General features: G+C 48.5%; 1 protein-coding gene across 1 annotated transcript in view; it reads right to left on the bottom strand.

Moving 5' to 3' along the window:
* Positions 1–15,267, bottom strand: part of LOC135214251 (alpha-ketoglutarate dehydrogenase component 4-like) — a 381,447-nt gene that overhangs the window by 254,716 nt on the left and 111,464 nt on the right. The gene's annotated exons all lie outside the window — the stretch shown is intronic.

Genomic DNA, 15,267 nt, shown 5'->3' with positions numbered 1-15,267 from the left:
TTTCCTACTAAGAACGGAATTAACATGTGAAAGGATGTCGAGTACCATAAAGGCACAGATGTTCTGGCACATAACCTAAAAGAATTAGAAGGAAGCGCCTAAACGACCAAGAAGATAAGTGAATTTTTTGAGCATTGGAATCTCACATCAGATTCTATGGAGACTAGGCAATGGGTGCTTGCCAGCATAGTATGTCTGGCAAAAGAACTAAAACCCCCTATTCCTGACTCAATGTTTTCAGATAGAGGTTTCGTTGTCCAGGCATGGTACTTACGTTTTTATCTACAGTAGAATGGTTCAAACGTTTGCCTACAGAGTCTTTGGAATGCGATGACGGCTCGAAATGCTTCCCAGAAGGTGTCCAAAGGGAGACAATAAAAAGCTAGAAATCAGGAGTCCTCCCAATTTCAGCTCGGAGTCTCCTTCGACTTCCAGGCTTCTTCCCTTCCTTCGGGCAAGGATAGGGAAGATTCTGCAACGAGAAACCCCTTCAACAGGTAAGAAGAGATCTCGTGAGCAACGGAAGTACTCAAGAAGGATCCTCCTCGGAGGAAGACTCTTATCTCTCGTACTGTTAGATATCCTATCTTATACTGGATGTAGCTGACTACAGTCACCTCCCCTTGCCGGAGAGGCCAAAGCTCAAAGTGGAAGAATTTCTTCCACCCTTCCCCAGTCTCCTGATTAACTATTGTGGATGTTCAGGACTTTCGGACAATGTAGCGCCAACAAGGCCGCCATATGCCAAAACAGGCGTAAAAAAAAATGCCAGAGGCAGACAGCCCCAAGAACACTGTCATTGTCTGATGAGGAGAAAGACCGGGCCTACAACCTGGCACAGATGCGCTAGAGGCGAACAAATCGGACAGATAAGAGTGTCTGATGTGGACATCGCCAGACATCCTCGAGACTCTACCAAGCTCGAAGCTCCGGCAAGTGGGGAGGAGCCAGCCAGGCGCAAGGCGCCAGGCAGGCGCTAGGCGCGAGGCGCCAGGCAGACGCTAGGCGCAAGGCGCCAGGCAGGAGCGAGGCGCCAGGCAGGCGCTAGGCGCGGGGCGCCAGGCAGGCGCTAGGCGCGAGGCGCCAGGCAGGAGCGAGGCGCCAGGCAGGCACGAGGTACCAGCCAGGCGCGAGTCTCCAGGCAGGCACAAGGCGCCAGCCAGGCGCCAGGCAGGTGCAAGGCGCCAACCTGGCGCCTCGGCGCAAGACGCCAGCCAGGCGCAAGGCGCCAGCCAGGCTCTAGGCTTCATCCAGAAGAGATCCTTTTCAAAGAAAGCCCTGGTCTTCATCTTTGAAACAAATGTGATCGCTAAGCACTTCTTGAGTAACTTGATGATTCCTTCAAACAGCTGAGAATTAAAAGCGCTTGAAGTGCGAGCTTTTATGAATTCTTGTTCTTTCCAGAACAATATGTCGTGAAGGACATATTAGCTGTAACTTACGGAAGATACAACTCGGGAGTTGACTTCCCTTTGCACGAAGGAGGTCAAGTTGACCTACGAGAGATCCTTCTCTCTTGGTTATACGTGTCTACGGATACGTTGCTGGGATAGGGAGCCGACACTGATCCTTAACTAAGTGAGTTAATTTTTCTTTTAACATAGTGTTTTGTTCTTTGGGTTGTTTGAAAGGAGTTTGGGGATAACTCTTTTCAAATTAAGCACAAACCCTCGTGTTAGGATCAGGTGATCGAGATCGGTGTTGTGCTCCTTAATTATGCCACTAGGCATAGGTGTATTGTCATGTAAGTGGATAAGACCCCATTGACAAAGGCCATCAGGCTCTGTCGAGTAAGTAGATAAGACCCCATCGACAGACCCACAAGAACTCTTAGCCATAGGTCACATCCTCGCTGAGGCTCTTGAGACGAAGCAGACTCCTAGCAATAGCTAGGAAGTCAACCCTTCGTCTAAACACATAGGAACCAAGGTTTTATTTATTTATTACCTACAACGTATGTTGTTTACCTGTCTAATCAGTGAATAGCTGTCTCTTACCCTCCACCAAAGGGTGCCAATCAGATAAGTATATATCTGTCAGGTAAGTTGAATGTATGAAAATGATATTATGATACAATAAAGTTTCATACATACTTACCTGGCAGATATATACTTAGCTAAGACTCCGTCTTCCCCGACAGAAATTCGAATTTCGCAGCACACGCTACAGGTAGGTAGGTCAGGTGATCTACCGTCCCGCCGCTGGGTGGCAGGAATAGGACCCATTACCTTCTAGAACCAGATTTTTCTCTTCCACCTGTCTCCTGCGGGGAGGCTGGGTGGGCCATTTATCGTATATATCTGCCAGGTAAGTATGTATGAAACTTTATTGTATCATAACAATATCATTTTTGGTAGAAGACGACGACGAAGCGTGCACTATACTCTGTTTATTTCCATCTGTCCATCCGCCTGTGGTGTTTGTTCCGATACGTTATACAAACCCTCGGTCCTTTAACAATAGGAAGGTAACTAGCGGCAGCTGGAAGGGTCCTAAGCTTCGAACAAGGGAGTTAGGTAGTTAACTGCTTGTCCGACAGTGCGTGCGCCGCGCACCTGGGTGGTGAAGAACCACTTTTGCTTTCGGCCGTGGTGTGTGAGGACGTTGTTCGCCATCGCTCTCTGCCCGCTACATCGTTGTATGCTTGGATGTTATTTTCTCTTTGACTGGTGTGTTTGGTAGTGAAAGTGAATCAGTAAGTATTCTTTTTTCATTTTTCATTAAGTGAATAAATTATGGATCAAGAATTGAAGCTTTTGCCGCGCCCCCCGGTTGCCTGTAGAGTGTGTCCCGGGCTGGAGGGGCATAAATGCGGCGGATTTCGCTCATTCATTGATGTGGATCCTCATGAATTGTGTACTTGGTGCCGAGGGCGTGAATGCTCTCGGGCCGAGCTATGTTATTGTGTGTGTGAATTGGTCTGAGGCGCAGTGGGGCTTGTACGAGGGTAGGAAGAAGCGAAGGCCTGCCAAGGAGTCGTCGGAAAGCTCTCCAGCGACTCCTTTGGTGACGGATACCTCGTCATCCTTCCTACCCCCTGCTCAGCTCCCACGTTTGACGCCTTCCCCTGCAGGGGTGGGTTTCGGAGTCCTTCTCCTCGCTCGATCCTTCGAGTGTGGAGGATTGCGCTCGTTATCCAGATGTTCAATTTTATTCGGGGTGTTCCGTCCGCTTGGGGTGGGGTTTTCCCCCCCCCAAGCGAGAGGGTACCCCTCAGACTTACCCGACTATTGCTTCCGCAGGTGCATCTTCCGTGGGAGACGACCTTGGGCAGGTGTGGGCGTCACTGGGATTGCAGGGCGTGCCCAGTATCCAGGGGTTGATTCAGCGTCTGACGGGGTCGGGGGCGGTCACCCATGGTACGGTGACCACCACAACAACAACAATATCTACTCCAGGGTACGCCGCCCCTCCTCACCTTGTGTATACACCGCATGTGATGACGGTGACACCGACAGCCGCCGTGCAAGGGCCGATCGCTGCCATACCGAGGAGGGATGTGCTGCCTCCACTTGGTTTCTTTGTGCTGCCGACCCCAGACTTCCGCTGCCCGAAAAGCTCTCCCCTGGACCTGCCACCGGTACCCAGGATGACGGTGGCTGAAAATTAGCCTCCTGGGTTACCTGACTTGCCTGCCGTACCTGCCGCTACCGCTGTTCCTGCTGCTGGCCCAGCCGCTCTCGCCGCTCCTGCTGTTCCCGCTCCTGCCCACATCGTTCCTGTCCACGGTGTTGCTGCCCCAGACTCAGGTCCTTCCGGACAGGTGCAGCCGGGCCGTGTTGCTTCGGTAATTGCCCCGGCTCCGTCATGGATGGAGGATCTGATGTTTGTCCTGCGTGAGCTGACGAAGAAGAGGAAGAGGAGGAGGAAGGTGTTGTCATCGTCTTCTTTGTCGTCTGCTGCCGCCTCTTCCCCTTCGACTTCTAAGGCTACCAAGCTGAAGAAGAAGGCTGCCTCCTCCCCCCCTAAGAAGGCTCCTTCGGGACCTTCTAAGGGCCCGTCCCACTTCGGTGGGATGGGGGGTCCTTCTGCTGGTCCTCCTGCTCCTTTGGGAACAGGGCCCGTCTCTCCTTCCGCAAGGAAGGAGAGAGTGTACGGTCTCCCGCGGGAGACCGTGCAGCCAAAATTTTGACGCCAGAGTTCGCTCAGCGCCAGGACCGCAGCACGGAGCAGAAGGCTGGTGAGAGTTGCTCAGGTGACTCTCGCCAGGCCAGCGGCCGCTCTCGCAGCGACCAGCTGGTAACTCGGGTTGACGTGACGGTCTCCGACCGGCCACGGGTTGAGGCTGGGAAGAGGTCCCCCCGATCGTTGGCGCCAGCCTTGGCTGGTACCAGCGGTTCGACGCACTGCAAGGACGTGCACCGGTCTCACAACGACAGTGATCTCTGCAGGTCCCCTGACCGCCGCTCCCACAGGGACTGGGCGGATAGAGGGGCCAGCAGCAGCACATCTGACGCGCGGGACCAGGGTCGCCATGCTCAGTCAAGCCGCTCGCCACAGGTGAGCGGTGCGACCAGGCCTGCAGACCGATCCCCACCGCGGGTTGGTGATCGTTTGCAGCCCTCCAAGCACACTGGTTCTGCCAGTGAGCGAGGGGGGAGCGTCAGGTCTTCCTCTCCTGTACCTTCAACTTCCTCGGGATACGCCGGGAAGAGCGAGGTACCCAGGAGTGATCATGAGGGGCGTGCCCCTGGTGACCCCGTCACGACGCCGTACGCACCAGGCACGGTCCTAGGATCGACCAGGACGTACACGCAAGTGACAGGAGGAGACTGAGAATTCGCTGAAGTCAGGCAGGTCATCGAAGCTACTTCCACCTCCTCTACAGCGTCAGCGGCGATTCTACGTGCCATCAGAAGATTCGATGCCGCCCAAACAGGTTAACCCGGAACTAGCAAGGCTAACTCCGGGTGTGTCCCTGCAGCAGCTCCTGTCGGAGAACCTCTGGTTCTCGCAGCAGGAGGCACTTACCCTGGAATCAACCACTATGGCCGCGTTTCAGGCAGTCTCTTGGTTGGATCTGTGGTCCCTCACAGTATCCAAAGTCGCGGCCGACTCCGGGAGTTCTGCTCTCGAAGAAGACCCGGCTTTCAGGAGACTATGTCAGTCTGGAGGTAGAGCCATCTCCTACCTCGCCCATCAGACGGCAAACCTGTGGGCCAACCTGGTGCTTTGTCGTAGGGACGCAGTCCTTACACGAGTAACCAGGGGGGCCTGGGCGCGAAGCGGCACTCGGTCTTCGCAACGAACCCATTAGGAGTTCCTCCTCTCTCTTTCCTGGAGAGATGGTGGACGCTGCAGTGGAGAGGCGGTGCACTGATGACAGTGACCGTCTGGTTCACCAGGCAGTCTCAAAGGCCTCTGGGCAGCCTCGAGCTACTGCGTCTAAACCAAAGAGTTTAGCTAGCGCTTCCTCGGCTGCTAAGACGGTTGCCCCGTCTAAGCCCCGAGGAAAGACTTCCTTCTACTTCTGCCAGGAGAGGTCGACATCAGCCCCCTCCCAGCCCTTCTTTCCCTGAGGAGGCGCAGGGAAGAAGTCGAAGAGAGGTGGGAAACACTAGGGACGGCGTTCCCCTCACCTACTGCCGGAAGTGGGGGGGTGCCTGGCGAGCCACTGGGCAACTTGGCAGCTCTACGGCGCCGAGACCTGGATAGTAGATGTCCTTCGGGAGGGATATCTACTACCCTTCGAATCTCGGCCACCCCTCACCTCCAACCCGGTCCATCTTCAGACTTACGTCCAGGGTTCATCAAAGGACATCGCTCTTCGACAGGAGATACAGACCATGCTGAGCAAACGAGCTGTAGAGATCGTCAGAGATTGGTCACCGGGCTTCTACAGCTGCCTTTTCCTGGTGGAGAAGTCTTCGGGGGGCTGGCGCCCGGTGATAGATCTCTTTCCCCTGAACCGATTCATTCACCAGTCTCGGTTCACGATGGAGATGGCACGTTCCGTGCTCGACTCCATCAGGTAGAACGATTTCATGCTTTCTGTGGATTTGAAGGACGCGTATTTTCAGATACCCATCCATCAATCTTCCAGGAAGTACCTCCGCTTCATCCTCGACGGGACGGTGTACCAATTCAGGGCACTTTGCTTCAGTCTCTCAACCGCCCCACAGGTGTTCACGCGATTGTTCACTCTGGTGTCTGCTTGGGCCCACTCGCACGGGATACGTCTTCTGAGGTATCTCGACGATTGGCTAGTCCTGGCGAGCTCCCGCTCGCAGTTGCTACGGGACAGGGATCGACTCCTGAGGTTCTGCCGCGATCTGGGGATCGTGGTAAACTTCGAGAAGTCCGATCTCGAACCCAAGCAGAGGATGAAGTACCTGGGTATGCTGATCGACACGGTAGCAGGGCAAGTCTTCCCCGCAGACTTGCGGATCAGCAGATTCAGGGAGGCAGCCGACCGATTTCTGTCTCGACAGGAACAGTCAGCTCAGCAATGGCAGGTCGTGATCGGCCACCTGTCGTCACTCGAGAAGTTAGTTCCTCACGGACGTCTTCTTCACCTGCGGTCTCTCCAGTGGAGACTAAAGGAGAGTTGGTCTCAGGCTCAGGATCCACAGTACTTCCCCGTGTCCCACACGGAGGAGGTAAGGCAGGACCTAGCCTGGTGGCTCGACGACAGGAACCTCTTAAGCGAAGTGCCCCTACGCACTCCCCCCCCGGAGATGTTGCTGTTTTCAGACGCATCACATCAATGTCCTGGAACTCAAGGCGGCGTTCTACTCTCTCCAAGAATTTCAGGACCGCTTGGTGGGACACTCAGTGGTGTTTATGTGCGACAACACCACAGCAGTGGCATACGTCAACAAACAGGGGGGCCTAGTGTCTCTCCCGTTGCACCAGTTGACTGTGCAGGTGCACGAGTGGGCCGTGGCTCACTCAATAGAGCTGTCAGCACGCTACATTCCAGGCAAGAGGAATGTAGTAGCAGACAAGCTCAGCCGTCGGGATCAGGTGATAGGAACCGAATGGTCTCTACACCCAGACAGGCTCTTCAACCTGTGGGGGCGTCCAGTCGTAGACTTGTTCACCACCCGGCACAACAGAAAACTCCAGGTTTTCTTTTCAGCTGTGCCGGACCCATGGGCAGCTGCAGAGGACGCTCTTCAACACCCGTGGGACAACCTCTTCGCGTACGCCTTTCCTCCCTTCAGTTTGATTCGCAAGGTGATCAGCCGAGTGCTGACCACCCCGAATCTCAGGATGATCCTGGTGGCTCCCAAATGGCCCCAAGCCGTTTGGTATCCGGACCTGTTGGCTCTGCTTGCTGAAGCACTGAGAGAGATTCTAGCCCAGCCACACGTAGAACGGTACCACCGAACAGTCCAGTCCCTACAACTTCACGGCTGGCTGTTATCCACCATCTCTTGCGAACGAGAGGCTTTTCTCGCAGCGCAGCAACAGAGATGGCTGGACACGTCCAACAGTCCTCTGCAGCTGTGTACCAAGGAAAGTGGGCCGTATTCTGTGGTTGGTGTCGTAGACGGGGTCTATCTCCTCTCAGAGCCACTCTTCAGCAGGTAGCGGATTTCCTCATTTTTCTTCGCCGAGAGAAGCTCCTCTCCGTCCCCACAGTCAAAGGATACAGAGCCGCCCTGGCCCTGGTCCTAAAACTGAGAGGACTGGATATCTCTAATTCATTCGAGATCTCCTTGCTTATGAGGAACTTCTAAAGGTCTTGCCCACCCAGGGAACTCAGGCCCCCTGAGTGGGATGTGACTCTCGTCCTTAGGAGTTTGACTCGAAGACCATTCGAGCCACTCCGAGAGTCATCAGACAGGGATCTGATCCTCAAGATCCTCTTCTTGCTGGCCCTGGCATCGGCGAAGAGAGTAGGGTAACTTCATGGTCTGTCTTTCTATGTAAAGCATTCCAGGGGATGGGGATCTGTGACGCTTGATTTCGTCCCGAACTTCGTGGCCAAGACTCAGAATCCGTCGATCCCTGACGACAGGTTCGAGTCTTTCACAATCCCCTCCCTAATGGATTTCACCGACAACGATATGGATGAGATGCTGCTTTGTCCTGTGAGAGCGCTAAGGCGCTATCTGAAGAGAACTCGACACCTCAAGCCTGAGTGTTGACGTCTCTTCGTTAGCACTACGGTTACCCAGAAGGAAGTATCCAAGAACACACTTTCATTCTGGCTGCGTGAGGTGATCAGGAGGTCATACGAAACTGATGGTAGTGACGACATCCGTACCCTTCGTCCGAGAGCCCACGAAATCAGAGGTATTGGTCTGTCGCTTGCGTTCTGCAAGAACTTCTCCGTGGCGCAGGTCCTGAAGGCAGGGGTCTTGGCCAACCAGACTACCTTCACCTCCTTCTACCTTCGGGATATTGCCCACAAGTCCTTGGATACTTTTTCCTTGGGACCTGTGGTGGCTGCTCAACACGTTGTGTAGCTTACCCAGCACCCGAGCAGGCAGAACAGCATCGATTCCTGGTGTGACTGTAGGAATGAATGAGTGAATGAGAGTGCGACTGGCTTCTCTTACCCATCTTTCTCTCCCTCTACCTGTGGGCAGAGGGACATGGTCGTCACTACGCTGGAAGTGGAAAAGATGCAGGTAAGCTACTCGACCGAGCCCCATCCTATCCTTTTCATTAAGGATAGGAGTAAATATCCACCACTTCCTCCAACCAGGGGGGGGGAAGTGGATGCCAACTAGAGACAAACCCATAACTTTATGTTGCCTCTTGCAAACAGGAACAAGTTCTTGCTTGCTGGTACGAAGAGATACGCTTGCCTCTCTCTTAGTACTTGGTCCAGAGGTCTGACCATTGATCCTGCGGTGCACACCCCGATTAATCGGACAGAGGCTTGGATCCCTCCCTCGCTCTTACGACCAGGGAGGTATTCCAAGGTTGGGCGAACACCAGTCTGTTCACAAAGACTCAGATTCCTCCCACCAAGAAGTGAGTCTTCCTATTGTTAAAGGACCGATGGTTTGTATAACGTATCGGAACAAATGGCAATTTGTCGAAAATTGCATTTTTCCTAACTATACAAACCTGAGGTCCTTTAACAATAGGAAGGTAACTAGCGGCAACTGGAACGGTCGTAAGCTTCGAACAAGGGAGTTAGGTAGTTAACTGCTTGTCCAACAGTGCGCGCGCCTGGGAGGTGAAGAATCACTTTTGCTTTAGGCCCATGCAAAAAAACGCAGAGTGAAGGGTGGCATGAGGTGGGACTATATGAAAAGGACCTCAGGTTTGTATAGTTAGGAAAAATGCAATTTTCGACAAATTGTCATTTTTGTATGGTAACACTGCATCCCGGGCTTTAGATAGTTTTTTCAGCTTACATTCAACGATTATAATAATATCCTATTTCGAATATTAACGGTGTAATTCGCATACAGTAAATTATTAAAACACTTTTCAGTTGCAAATGTACACCCAGATATCCTTTTATTTGCCTAAAACTTACACAGCGTAACTATCTAAAGCCCGTGACGCAGTGTTACCATACAAAAACACCACAGGCGGATGGACAGATGAAAAAAATTTAAATAAATAGTAAAACATCAATATTTTACAAATTTATGATGATTAATTTGAAAATATTCGTTATTGAAAAAGTAACTCGATTCTGACTCAAATTTAAGAAATCATTTTTCGGAATTAGAACGTTCTTTTAAGTCCTGTATTATGACGTCACGACATCTTGACTTTTGTAAATGAATTGCTATACATACTCAACTTTTTTGCGGAGCAGTTTACCAGTTATTCATGCAGATTGTTATCAGCTATTCATGTAAATGTTATAATCGTAAAGTGCATATATATCTTTATTATTTACTTTCTGGGCTCTGCCATGTCGCTCCGTGAAATAAGTTCCTTTAGCGCTATTTCTAAGGTAAAATTTTGCTATAATACCAGAGAACTGCTAAATTGGACATGTCAGAATATTCTGACTCTCTCACCTTTATTAAAAGGTGTCGGTATGGATCTGGGGCGAGTGAAATACACTACCACAGCAGCCTCTCCAATTAGCCTTTTCCACATCAAAAACCCTTTAGAAAAGGGGAGCCGAGCTACGGCTCACTTCCTGCTACCGCGTAGGTAGCGTCAGTGACGTCATTCCTTTAGATAGCCTTTCGTGAGCTGCACGCATTTTTTGTGCTCTTGTATTTTCTGCTTTTTTGCTTGTGTTTTTGCGTTATGGATCGTCAATCTTTTCTGCATCCAAGTTAAGTACTGGTTTTATGTTCGACACTATTTAGGGAGTGCTTTTGACCTTCGTGGTCCTTTTTATTTAGAATTTTACGAGGCATCGCCTTACGCAGTGGCGTCTGCGAGCCGCCATTACGGCGTACCCCTTTGTGTCGTTTCGGTTTCACATGGTCTTCCATACATAGTGAACCGAGTACTTTATCAGTGCGAAGTGTTTTTCGTTTGTGTTTTGGAGTGCAGTATTGTTGATCTTGTGTATATTTTTCAGTTTTCATTTTTAGTTTGAATTATTTTTCGTGAGTTAGCAAGGGGGTTTCCTTCCGAGCACGTGTCTTTGTTTCGTGCCTCATCGGGTACCCACCATTATATTTCTCGTGCATGTCTTTCTGTCTGTTACATATTTTCTGTAACGTTCGTTTTATTTTGTTTTCATACCTACCCTGGCCGTCTGCCCAACGGTATCGGTATATCTTTACGGCAATAGGCTAGTTCTGGTGTAATACTGTCAGGGCCATCCTTATCGGGTGCCCCCCCTTCCCTAATGAAAAGCGGACCCTTCGACTGCCCGGATGTCCTTGTAAGGAAATCCTTTAAAGTTTGAACAGGGCACAGTGATGGATCCTGTGAAAGTGGGACAATTTTCCAGGGGGACCACCTATCTAAAGGGTCCTCATTTTTGGCAAGAAACGTGCGATTCGGTGAAAGCAACACGTCCCCCGAAGGTAAAAATTCTATATGACCTGGGTCTCTAGATAAGGCTGACAATTCCGAAACCCTAGCTCCTGAAGCCAGACTAATTGAGAAGAGTGTTTTCCTCAATAAAGATTGGTAACCACACACTAAGTTGTCTGTATCCGAAGCTAGCTTAAGTACATCGTTAAGAAACCATGACACTGCCACCGGCCTCTCTACAAGCCTAAGGCGCGCACATGGCCTCGGGATTGATGTGAAGTAAGACTCCGTTAAATTGATATCAAACCCGAACTGGAAAATCTTTGTCAAGGCTGATTTTGTTGTTGTTATTGTGCTAGCTGCTAAACCTTGTTCAAATAAAGACCTGAAGAAGGTGATAGCTACGTTAACAGTCATGGTCAGAATATTGGATGCGTTCAGGAATGCTGCCAATTTCTTAACTGCCGAATCATACTGGCGGAGCGTTGACTCCCTTTTGTCTGACTCCAAGAACAAAATATTCTCTGGGTCTATGTCCGCACCCCTATGGGTTGCAAACTTCATAAAATCCATAAAGTTAGGGTTTTGTGAAGACCTGAGGAATCGAACACAGTCTTCATTTGTACTTGTTGTGACAAGCTGTGGTTCGGAAGAGGATGAGGACATAGACCCAGTTCCAGAACAAGTGGGAACCAATTGCTGTTTGGTCAAAGTGGTGCCATAAGGGCCACCTGACCCGTAAATGACCTCAATTTGTGTAGAACCTTTCAAGAGAAGATTCACTGGAGGAAACAGATAGATCTTCTGCCACTGGTTCCAATCTATGGTCAGAGCGTCTGTAGCGTAAGCCAGAGGGTCCAGGTGGGGGCCACGTAACATGGCAGCTTGTGGTTCGCCTCTGTAGCAAACAGATCTACTTCCAGACCTGGTACTATACTGCAAACCCTCCGGAAGGACTTCCAGTCCAGGGACCATTCCGATTCCAGTGGAACCGAGCGAGAAAGTGCGTCTGCTACCACGTTCTGAACTCCTGCTAGATGAGTGGCCGATAGATACCAGGTGTTCTTGGCTGCGAGAGAAAAGATGGCTATCATCACGTGGTTCACATGGCTTGATTTTGAACCTCCCCTGTTTATGCAGTGCACCACTACTGCACTGTCGAGCACCAGCCTGATATGTGTTCCCTTTGCAGGGCGAAGTTTCCTTAGTGTGAGAAATACTGCCATAGCCTCCAGGACGTTGATGTGGAGCTTTTGAAATTGAGTGGACCACGTCCTGATATATGATGTTTTACTGCCGGATTACCGCCGTAGTGTGATGCAATCGCGTTTGGTCCCTGGGCCTCTGTCTCTTTTCGCACCATAAGAAATTAATGGGGTCGAATTTTTAATGACCAGAAAGTCGTTAAAAGAGGAAAGTTAGCATTGAGGGGCATATGTTTTGATTGAGAAAAATTAAAATTTATACAATAGCTAGCTTGTAAAAAATACTTGATTACAAAAATCTTGATTGACAACTAAGCAGCATGCCTACTATGGGTTTCAGAGACAGTGCAAGCACGTTTTTTGGCAATATTTCTGTAACGAACACTCGTATCAGAACGAGATTTTGCTATAGGTGCATTACACCCATGGAGTGCTGTAATTTATAGGGGTGTCGTGAATCAGTAATCATAAAGAATAACGACACTTGTCCTTATACCAAGAGACAAAAACTCCATTATCCAGAAATGGATACGAACACGCGTAAAAAGCACCACCTACCCTCTCCCCCCAACCTCCACCGCCACCCCTGTTCTTCTTCCTTCCTTCGCCTTCCTTTCTCTCTCTCTCTCTCTCTCTCTCTCTCTCTCTCTCTCTCTCTCTCTCTCTCTCTGTTGCCAATTGGTATGTGTTCACCCTCCAAACTGGGTATAAGACTTACACAAAACGTGGAAATTGGTGAAATTAGCCTATGTATTGAAAGTATATATACATAAATATTAAAGCAATTTTATCATTATTTCATTACTATGACAACTAGAATTCATGGAAACAGTTTATAATAATGCATCGACGTATGTGTGAAGCTCCACTAATGTGGCAACGATGATTTTGCCATTCTTAGCATGCAAACATTAAAGGCTACATTTATTTCTGCCATACAGTTATCTAAAAAAATCAAAATACTAGTATAGACTTAAATCAATGAAAAGTGCTAGCAAAAAAAAAAAAAAAAAAAAAAAAAAAAAAAATTATAATCCACTTATCCGTAGTCTGTTCCTCTATGGTTTTCGGCAGCCAGATGTACGACAAGGTTAGAAACATTGGATTGTATCTACTTGAGAAATATCTGTAATTTTTCGGAGTAATTTGGTTGCAAAAAAGGGGTAACAGACATGAATTAAATAAACATTTTGAAATAACAAAGTAAAGTTGAACTAAATAATGAGTAAAGTAAACAATTGAAGGAATAAAACTTCACAGTGTCGTCGTCTGCTGCTTGTAACTGTGTTTGTGGAGTGCCCGCTTAGGAACCAGGAACAGCAACGTGGTTCAAGTGCAATGTGGAGTGAATTGAGACCAAAATGTGTATAATAACAATCAAATAAGCACTGGAGATTCAGTTGTGATGGGAGTAAGGATAAAACCACCAATTACAAGGTAAAAATAATTCAGTTCAAACCAAGACCCCGGGAATAACGTTTCATACATTCACTAATATAGGCAACAACATGTTGTTTTGTGCTGATTACAACTGCAATCTTGAGTAAGATCAATAAACGTTACATATGCTAACATTGTTCAAATGAGTGCTGGGAAGGCTGGGAAAGATGGTGTCCAACCTCTGACCAGACCCGTCCAGCCACACGATAGCCGCCATATTGGATTTCAAAACTGCCTTGAAAACATATTTTACGAAGAGCGTCACATGCTTATTTTAGTTCGTATGGGGCTTTCATATATCACATTATGTTGACGAAACTTCAATCTTTTGAATGGTATGCTTAAAGTTGTAATTGTATTCTTGTTTCACCAATTAAATACCGAGTGAATAAGGCCTTGGATTGTTTCAGTGTAAGTCTGCTCCTATGTGATACCGAATACTTTAGATTAATTACTTCTTATTGTTAATTTACTCTCCAGCTTACTAAAAACGGTGATGTTGGAACTATTAAAATAGGCGAAGAAAATAAACTGCAACTGGTCCGATCACTCCGATGCCAATGCCGTACTGGGGTGGAAATCTCATGTTATAGTGTTGATGTAGTAAATAACAGTGGAAGTTATGAATTGTTGTTTTTGTTTTAATCAATTTATTGCGCCCATTGGCGTCAGACATTTGAGTACATGGTTATACAGTAATATTGTTTACATCTACATTGTAATTAAGTTATGCCTAAAGAAAAAAAAATAATAAAAAAATAAAGTATATACAGACATTTAAGTACATATTAAAACAGTATTGTTTACATCTACAGCACATAATGAGGGTTACACAAAGGAATACAAAATAAAGTATAGACAGATATTTAGTACATATTAAAATAATATTGCTCATTTCTATATATTAAAGGTTATACAAATGAATTCATATGGAATACAAATTAAATTTAGTTTGATTTCGTAGGTAGGTTGTACCTATCTTTTAATTAGTATTACATAACAGCTGATTATTCAGTATCCACCAAAGTGAGGATGGCGCATGAGGATCTCATCGAGCAAATTATTATCTGTCAATAATTTTTTACATATATCAACTACTGTGAGTCTTTGGGGTAATATGTCACTAACACGTGGACATTCCAGGCAATAGTGTTCCAGGGTGTTGGCGTTGGGTGTGTCACATAACCTACAGGAGGAGAAGTGAGGAACTCCATCTTGCTCAGCCACCTGCCAAACTGGTCGCCAACCCAGCCGAAGACGCGCACAAACAACGTTATTTTGACGAACCATGAGTCCACTGCGGCGATACTTGTGTTGGTGAGGAAAGAAGTGATCATAATGCTGTATTGATACACTGGTGGTTCTCTCGGCATTACTACGATGATGAGTAGGTGAGCGAGCAGCTTAGCGCACCATTTTTCTGCAGCACAGGAGAGATGGACTGGGAGCATCAGCATCTGGAGGATCCAGCTGACAGGCAGCCTTTGCGAGATGGTCAACGGTGTTGTTAGCCATAAGACCCACGTGAGAGGGAATCCATAGGAAGTGCACTACCAGTGAGCTCATGTTGGCCATGTCTAGTTGCCTATGTATTTGTGTAACCAGGGGCTGGTATGCTGGCTTATGTGATGAAAGGGCTTGGAGTGCTGGTTGCGAGCCGCAGATGATCAAGCCGTTGTTTCTGGTGTTCAATTGTCGCGAAAAATCTGCATCCGTTTTTTCCGGACAATCCTTCGTAATGCTCAGGATTTGCAAGCAG

The sequence above is a fragment of the Macrobrachium nipponense genome, chromosome 45, assembly GCF_015104395.2.
Source record: "Macrobrachium nipponense isolate FS-2020 chromosome 45, ASM1510439v2, whole genome shotgun sequence".
In the NCBI taxonomy this organism is placed as follows: domain Eukaryota; kingdom Metazoa; phylum Arthropoda; class Malacostraca; order Decapoda; family Palaemonidae; genus Macrobrachium; species Macrobrachium nipponense.
Note: the sequence above shows the minus strand (reverse complement) of the source record. Positions and strands in the feature narration are given on the sequence as shown.